At 33.8% G+C, this 9,652-nt stretch overlaps 1 pseudogene; it reads left to right on the top strand.

The window, feature by feature from the left end:
* Positions 1-1,477: 1,477 nt before the first annotated feature.
* LOC123226278 lies at positions 1,478-6,898 on the top strand (annotated as a pseudogene).
* The last annotated feature ends 2,754 nt before the right edge of the window (positions 6,899-9,652 follow it).

The following is a 9,652-nucleotide window of genomic DNA, read 5'->3' as shown; positions in this document are numbered from 1 at the left end:
GGAAATTCCAGTCTCTCCAATTTTCAAGTCATTCCTTGTCTTTGGCAGCCATTTTTGGAGTTGAGCTAAAGCTGGGGCCATAGTTTAAGTGGCAGTGGTCGTCATAAGAACCACAGGACACGGCCAATATCAGCGGAAGTCCATAATCCACACAACCAGATAAACCTTTATATCTTTCATAAACCTTAATCCATTCTAATCTAACCCAGTAAGAATAGAATCCCGCACAATCAGTATGTAAACCACAACAGTCTAAAATATCAAACTGAAAATACCTGGGTTTTATGAAAGCCCAGACTTGCTCTCCTCCAGGACTGAAAGCATCCTCCTCCACAACGAACTTTTTGAATCAGTATGAAGCACAACGAAGAACACCACATTGGGATCTATTTCGTTTAGGAAATTATTTATATTTGTTTTGCCTTTTCACAATGGTGAGAATTTGAGAAGTGTGGTTGAATGTAAATGAATATGGGTTAATATTGGACATCAGACATTTGGATAGAAACTTATTTGCCCGAAACTGACTGATATCAATTGACACCCAGACAGCCATTGTCACCATCTCTCTTGACCACCTTGTTCATTTCCCTTCTGCAAATCCCGTGAATTTCGGCCTATTTTGGAGGGTGAAAGCTAGCTGATAAGGGAAAGAGATATTTTTGGAAAAAGATTAAAAATGGAAAGCAAAAAGGTTAACCTGTACAAGCATGAAGATGGTGAAGTTTAGTAGACATGTCACATAGTTATCGAAATAACAAGTAAAATTCAGTTGGAAATGCTTAATAGTAAATGGATGGTGTCATCTAAACAGTTAAACAACGGGGGCAAGCATGGAATCTTAGGTCCAATAAATTTTCACAACTCTCAGTTCCCTCTCTCTGTCTCCTTACCTTTCGCTTCCTCCATCTTCTCCATGCAATGCAACTTCTTTATTCCTACTCTCTTTCTCTTCTACACCATTTTTAGCCTTTGCTTTCCCTTTTTTTTTACTTCTCCAAATTTAGCTATCATACTTCAAACAAAACAACTACCCAAAACACCCCCACTTTCCTGGTGAAAAAGCTATGAAAGCCAAATTTGTTTTAGGAGGTTGTTGTTGTTCATACTGATACATGAACAACTCTTCCTCCTCTTTAGGTTTCTCCATTCTTTTCTTAATTTACCAATTTCTATTACATTCATTTTCTTTGAAAGCCGTATATAGCTCCATAATTAACTTTTCTTTTTTTTTTTTCCAGGGTGAGTAGCTTATTGTTTGATTTTAGCTTAGTTTCCTCTAATTCATGCCCAATCAAATATTGAAGTTTTATATAATATAATGCCCCTTAAACAATTTGTTGGTGGCCTTCTATTAATATATAGTATTTTATTTTCTGCCAAAAGTTACATCTTTTCTACTTGTAGAAATTTAATTATGAATAAGACTCGGATTCGATTCTTCAAGAATATGATATTTGCTAACATATAATTGTCATTTGCAGCTTCTGCACTTAATGAAATGTTTACAAGCTTAAATTCTCCTAAAAAAATGTGTGGTTGGAAGGCAAAAGGTGGTGACCCTTGTGACCAATCTTGGAAAGGGATTATGTGCTCAGGCTCCTCCGTAACTGAAATGTATTATTTTGTGTTGTTTTAATACTTGCTTTTGTTTGATTCAGGGTTTATAGTTCACATATTTGACAGGATGTCTTGAAATTTCTAAGTACAATTATAATTTTGCAGAAAATTATCAGGGCTTGGACTTAATGGACAAATGGGTTACCAGCTATCAAACTTGAAATCTGTCACCACCCAGTGAGACCTTTCTTTCTTCTCAAGTAGTAGCACATTTGAATTTTATAGCTTTATTTACTAAAAGGATATCACCTCAAGGAAATGCATTTTTAGTACAGTGATATGAGCTCAAACAACCTCAAGGACAGTATACCGTATCAACTTCCTCCAAAACTCAAACACCTGTAAGTCATTCGTAGACGTATTTGCAATTTCTCTGCTAATTGTTTTACCCCAGAAAACTGAACTTAATATAAACTAAATGAGATGGTCTTATAGAAATCAGTAGTTTTTTACTATCAATGTGATGTTCCTATGTATCCAACTTTCACTTGAATGTCGTCATGCTAAATGTTTTGAGCTTGATGTTCAGGGACCTTTCTGAAAATGCTTTCAGTGGTAGTTTGCCTTATTCAATCTCTCAGTTATCAGAGCTCAAGTCCCTGTAAAAAAACTTTAACTTATTCTCTTGATGCCACACCTTTCTCAACTCTAGCTTTTGTTTCTAAATATTATGTTTTGGCGACTACAGAAATCTTGGTCATAATGAGCTCAATGGACAAGTGACCGATATGTTTCAGAAACTTAACAAACTTGAATCTATGCAAGTATTTTAAAATAACAAGGAAGAAAATAGATATTTTTTCTTCATAATGCTGCCGTTTGTTGCAAACCACTTAGTTATTGTCCTAGAAAATCAAGCTATTGGTCTTGCATTTAGTAATTAAATGCCTCACCCTTAATTGTTGAAATCCCAATACACAGAGAGCTAATAGTTAAAATTCGTTTTGATTTTATATATATATATATATATATATATATAACAAATTGTCAAGTTGACGATACTTCATTTTGGTAAATTATAATGTATTTTGTAAATCGTTAATCAATTTAGTTCTGTTAAGTTATTATTACCATATGGATCTTTTCATTACAAAAATGGTATGATTTTTGAATCATATGCTGATTCTCTACCCTTGATCACCCTTGTTCTGAAAAATGTTGGGAAAGTTGAAGTAGCATGGACAAGTCTATTTAATTGAGGTCGCCATTTCTAGGGTTCTATTGGGTAGAAAAAGTAAAGAGTAGGAGAGAATGTAAGATGAATGACCTCAGTGTTTGCACAAAATATAATAATCTCACGTTTCAGCTGGAAAATAATTACATCATATTATCTTCATCTTCATTTATAAACTCATAGAGAGGAATATTTTCTGATGAAGAAATTGCTTAAGATAAAATTTGTGGTCTGTCACTGGCATATTCTACCTATTTGGCTCTTGTATTCAGTTTTCTAATCCATAAGCTGACATACAGGGATCTATCCATGAACAAACTGACAGGTAATCTACCAAAAAGTTTTTTGTCACTCTCGAGCATGAAAAGACTGTAAGCAGCACAAATTTTTCATATATAGAACTCCTTTTTTCTATTTTTTATTCATTTTGATACTAATTTTTTTCTTTATACAGATTCTTGCAAAACAATCAGTTAACTGTTTCTATTAATGTCCTTGTCAAACTTCCTCTTGAGGAATTGTAAGTGGAGCAGTTTAAAATGTTGCAAATGTAATACCAATCTGTTTTCTTGTTTGAGTTCTTCCGTTTTTCCGAGTTGGTTTGTACCTTTATTGTACATTTTACAAAGCTTGATCATTTTTTGGTTTCTATTTATTCCTAAAATTCCTTTTTGATTATCAAGGAAGCAAAGCTTTAATGTTCTAAAGAGATATTGATTGCTTGAGTAATTATATTTTGCATGTCTCCTGATGCATATCTGATTTCCAATATAACCTGTTAGAGTTAACTGGAACTTTTACATGCTAAATGCTTCTACTCACAACTCAAGAATGTTGAAAATAATAAATTCACTGGTTGGGTCCCTGAGGTACTGAAGGATATTGGTAAGTGAGTACAACTTGTGAAGTTCTTATTGCATTAAGTTGAAATCTAAACTTGTTTTTCTGCCATTGTGATAATGTTCTTTTTATTGCCTTTAGAACCGGTGGAAATTCTTGGTCTTCTGGGCTGGCACTCCTCCTCCTCCTGGTGCAAAGCCTGTTGCTAAGAAACGTCAAGCAGACTCTTCTGGTGATAGTTTGTCTTCGTTTTTGTACTGTGAGTGGAATAGTTATAGGAGCAGTAGTTTTGGGTGGATTAGCAATAGTTGCTGCTCTGATTGCTCTATTTACAAGGAAAAAGTCTTCTCCATCTTCCCATTTTCTTGATGAAGAGAGGGCTAGCCAACGAAAAGCCTCTACCCCCTTTGCATCACAGGAACTATCCAATGACCTACGGACTTATAGAAGTGACTACAAAGATGATTTTTCCGGTAATTTGGCAGGTGATCTTTCATTTATGCTTAAAGGAAAAAGTCCACTCCATCTTTTTATTTTCTTGATGAAGTGACCATAAAGCTGATAAGATTTTCTAAATTAGTCATTTTTCATTGAGTTCTGATTTACTTTCTGATAATCTCTGTCTCCTTTATCTGATTTGACACCTCATAATGATTTGTGGTTTTGTGCCTCTGTAACTAATATAATTTTGATGGGTGACACAGAAAAAAACATTTAAAACGCCACCTCCTCCAACTGATCATATAAAAGCTTTTGAGAGAACTACTTCAATTGGTCATAAGGATCCACTCGCTAATAGTGCAAAACCTCCACCTCCTCCAACTGATCTGATAAACGCTTTTGAGAGAACTACTTCAATTGGTCATAAGGATCCACTTGCTAGTAGTGCAAAATCTCTCCATGACAATGAATCTGCAAATCGTCTTAAAGACAAACGAAGCACCTCTGGTCGTGTTACAGCTTATTCTTTGACAGATTTGCAGACTGCTACTGCTAATTTCGCAACAGGGTGCCTTCTTGGTGAGGGGACTATTGGGCGTGTGTATAGAGCTAAGTATCCTGATGGGAAGGTATGCTTTTAGTTAACAACGTCTTAGGAATTTCCTTTCCTAGCTGGATCTTTGCAGTTATATAATATTTGCAGCTACTGATAATTTTATCAATGTGAGTTTGATTAACTAAATCTGTGACTAACTATATGCTTTGAAAGGTGGGGCAATTTGCATTTTAGTAATTACATTTTCTATTTGTTTGTCAGTTGTTAGCTGTGAAAGAGATTGATTCCTCTCTTCTTCAAGGAGATAAAACTGAAAATTTTTCAGCACTCATTGAAAACATCGCAAAGATTCGTCATAAAAACATTGCTGAACTTGTTGGTTATTGTTCAGAAAAGGGGCATAACATATTGATTTATAAGTACTTTGGGAATGGCTCACTTCATGAGTTTCTACACGTCAGACGACTTCAGCAAACCGCTAACTTGGAACACAAGAATCAGAATTGCTTTGGGCACAGCCCGGGCCATTGAGTAAGTCCGTACATACACATGGAGTGATACAAAACTTGCTTTTTAAGTTTGCAAACATAATTGGGTTTGTTTTCTGAGTCTAGAGATTCAATCCAAGCATGTTTAGTAACGAACCTGAAATGAATTAAAGATGGTGATGAATCTGGTTGAAGAAATTGCAGTGTGATATAAATAATGATGGCATAACTGCATAATGGTAAATTATTTTCTGAAAGCCTGTCATTATCTTCTTTTGTTCAGGTATCTCCATAAGGCATCATTGCTGCACAAAAATATCAAGTCGTCAAATATATTACTTGACCTTGAGCACAATCCTCACCTCTCTGACTGTGGCTTGGCAAACTGCCATGAGGTTATTATTTCTTGAAATGGAACGTATTTCAGTTCTAAGCATAGTTTGAAGTGGAGTTGCCTGCCAGTGTAGCCAGTCATATGGATGAATTGCAAAGATTTAGTGATCAGTTGAGACCTTAATCTTTTAATTTGATCGTCTGTTAAAGAAGTTGTATATCTTTTCAGCGTACAAGCCAAAACCTGGGAGAAGGATATAATGCTCCAGAGTGCACAATGCCTTCGGCATATACACAGATGAGTGATGTTTACAGATTTGGAGTCATGATGTTGGAGTTATTGCCAAGCAGTGTTGGAGACTCAAATAAAGAAGAGTCACACATCTAATAAACTTAAGTAAAATGAGTGGTATATAAGTGTTGTGGATTGGATCTTAATTAAACCAATTGGTTTTGTGTAACATGGGTTTCAATCTTCACACTTGTAAGCATAATATATATTTCTGATATGGTATCAGAGCACGAGCCAAACGGTGGGTTTAACAGCCTAAATGTTCTTGGATACAAGTGACAATGCACCCAACTAAAAATCGGTTGAGCCGAAAGGTAGGTCTAACAGCCTAGGTGCTTGCACTTAAGCGGGGGTGTTGGAAACTCAAATAAAAAAGAGTCCCACATCTATTAAACTTAAGTAAAATGTGTGATATATAAGTGTTGTAAATTGGACCTTAACACAAGCTAATTTGTTTTGTGTAACATGAGTTTTAATCTTCACACTTATAAGCCCAATATATATTTCCGACAGTCATAATGACGTATGACTGGTGATAACTCAATCCGCATATTCACTAAGATAGCATATGAAATCTGGAAGAGTTATCTAAACTGTCTCTAATCATTGTTATGTTGTTTCCAGTAAAAAACCAAAATCCGAGCAAAGCTTAGTACGGTGGGCTGCTCCACAGCTACATGACACTGAAGGATTGGCAGGAATGGTGGATCCTGCATTGTTCGGACTCTACCCTCCTAAATCCCTCTCCAGATTTGCTGATGTTATTATTGCCCTCTGTGTTCAAATGAGAATTAGCCTATACTTTAAAAAAAAAAAAAATAACAAATCATACATACAGCATCATCTTTCTCTCAATCATTTGCTACATATGATGATAATTTTGTTTGCGTATTTGTGCTAGCTGGAGCCTGAATTCCGGCCACCTATGTCAGAAGTAGTGCAGGCATTGGTACGCTTGGTACAACGTCTGGGAAAGACGATTTTGCAGCCTCTCGTCAAACAGAGGAATCTGACTATTATGATGAAATTTTTTCTATTCAATCATTTTTGCTGATGTTTTATACATTTGAATGAAACACAAGGCCAGTCATTCTCATTGAATAGATGGCATTGATAGAATTATTTTCTTAGAAAATTTAGAGACAATTTTATAAGTCACTTTTGTGGTTTAGAGAAATTTATTTGTACTACAATGTGTTTGTAATTGTAGTTTTTGTTAATTAGAGGAGAAAGGTTTATGTTTTTGAGTTTTGATTTTGTTTAAGGGTAGCATACAAATTTCTTAATCACTGTTATATTTTTGAAATAATACATGTTGAATGTAGTAGTTTTCGGTTCTCTTTTTATTACACCAAAATTATTCTACATTAAATGGCTAAAAATCTAATTCCCAACGTATTTTTTAAGTTTGAAAAGTTTATTTTTCCACTCATCCATATCTTCCTCTGGTGATATCTGTTGGGTTGTATGATAAATTTGGTAAAAAGATAAGAATGCCCTTTAATGATATTTTAAGGCAAACTCACACCTTTAGCCTCTCTCTCTTTCAAACCTTATTCAAATTTTATTATTGATTTAATTTTCTCTTTTTCTTCATCATTTTTTGCTCTATTATCACTATTAATGTTACCACCTTCGTTATAGGGATTGTCACCATCATTGTTACCGCCACTATCAATTCTTGCTTAGATCACCAATTATAAATTCTTCACCTTTGAATTTACTATCAATATGTTAGAATATTCAAAAAAAAAAAAATAATGACATGAGAAGAGAAGAGATTTTTTATATTATTGTTTAATAGAACGAATTCTGTAAAGGTAAAATATGCCCCATGGTTGATTGAAGGTCTTACACCACTTAAAGTCGAATCTATCTTATCATTTAATTCAATTTATCTACATTCAATTAGCTTATAACAAATTTAACACCAATCTCAAGGTCGATACAATTAAATTAGTTGAGGAAAATGATAATTTGATGATCAAACACTTCTGCCCCCAAAACTAGAGACCAAACATCATTAAATTGTCAAGAACACGTTTAAAGAGGAGATATGTACTCTTATTTACATTCAACTAACTTATAACAAAATGTTAAACCAATCATAAGGTTGACACTATTAAATTAGTTTAGGAAAATGATAACTTTATGACTAAACACTCTTGCCCCCTAAAGTAGAGACTAAATATTGTTAGGTTATCGAGGACATATCTAAAGAGGAGGTATACACTTTCAGTCCTTTAAGTTGATGACCTTACCCACAAACGGACAATGACACAAGAGGGTGGATGAATTCAAAATGTATAGGGGGTGCAGAAATTCAAAGTTGAGGTATATGTTTGATTCGGTGGTTATCCTACCACTTTCTTGAACAAAGGCTAAGTAATGTCTCTCTATCTTGATCTACCTTGGTCACTAAGTCTCTAATGAGCTTGATGGTTTTTCGACAAAAACCATAAAAGATCTTGGGCAAGGTAGTGGTAACAAGAGCATTCATTGGAGGGATATTAATGCTACTAACCTTTGATATTGACACTATTTTTATACTCCTGAACAACTTGAAAGGATTGGCAGGCCCCTTTATACTTAATTCATTAAGGCCAAAGATAGACGGAACTAATCAAAAGAAAAAATCGCACAAGTAAAATTGGGAAAAGGACCCCTTCACTTTTGTGCCTGTGTGTTTGTCTAGAAAGTGTGATTTGGTGGTAGTTGTGGTGTGTAGGTAATGTTGATGGTGAAAGCAAGTAAGATTCAACTGAAAACTAGGATTTGTTAGTTTGCCGGTGATTGTCAATTAATTTAGAAAAAAAATAAATAAAGAAGACACAAAAAATATAAAATAGTTAAAACAAAATGTTATTTGTTTATACTATTAAAGATACGTATGATATTAATCTTATTATATATTTGATAAAATGATAATAATAATACATTTTAACAGTGAAAAATGAATTATTCAAATTTAAAAGATAAGAAATTGTGATTTTATCAAAGGTCATGTGGGATTTAGTCATTTTGCCACATTAAATTGAAATATATGTTAAGATGAATTACGAGTATTTAAGAAAGACTATAGAAATAAATAAATAAATAAGCATATTTAAGTACGTAACGATTAATTATGCACATGAATTTTGCCACTTCCTTGCATCCACACATTGCAATGTCTGTCTGTGTATCTTCCCCCATATCCACTTTTTGGGCCATTATCAGTCGATTATTTTGAGCTTGCTTAGTCCAGAAAATGCTAACTTCTCTATTAGGCAAAGCTGAAAAATTTTATACAATAAAGATTGCATTAGACTTTTCGATAATCACCTGGAAGGTTAGATGAATTTACTCGGAACCATGTATAGCTAGAGCTACTTGGTCAAAACTTTGGGATTCGTAAGTTAGTGACATACTGACTTGACCAACGTGGCTCAAGTAAGATACAAGTCTAGACTTATTTTTCTTCCTTGCATGTTTGAGATATCATCAGTGTCCACAATACGTGGAACCAAATGGTTGATTTAGGAGGACTTATTAAATCATATGCTTGGTACATGGGTTTGTATATTTTACTTAATTAATTGTCTAGGTGTATGAGTCAAAGAACAAGTAATCCAAGTTTTGGAATCCTAAATTAGTGTTATACATACTAGTAATAGTACGTATATATACTTTAAATTTATTAATAAATACATATTTAGGTGTGTTATTATATAATTGAGTGATTTTAAATTAAAAATAAAAATAATACCCAATCACATGATGACACATATAAATATATAAATATTTGTATATTTAAATTTTGATTCAGATAGTTTTATTTTTTGTGCGTGTGTATGTCCATATATATATATATATATATATGTACACACTGTCAATAAACCTCTCCCTTTTCCAATTGACTTTTATCT

This window comes from Mangifera indica, chromosome 9 (assembly GCF_011075055.1).
Source record: "Mangifera indica cultivar Alphonso chromosome 9, CATAS_Mindica_2.1, whole genome shotgun sequence".
NCBI classification, from domain to species: domain Eukaryota; kingdom Viridiplantae; phylum Streptophyta; class Magnoliopsida; order Sapindales; family Anacardiaceae; genus Mangifera; species Mangifera indica.
This window is presented reverse-complemented; position numbering and strand designations above follow the sequence as displayed.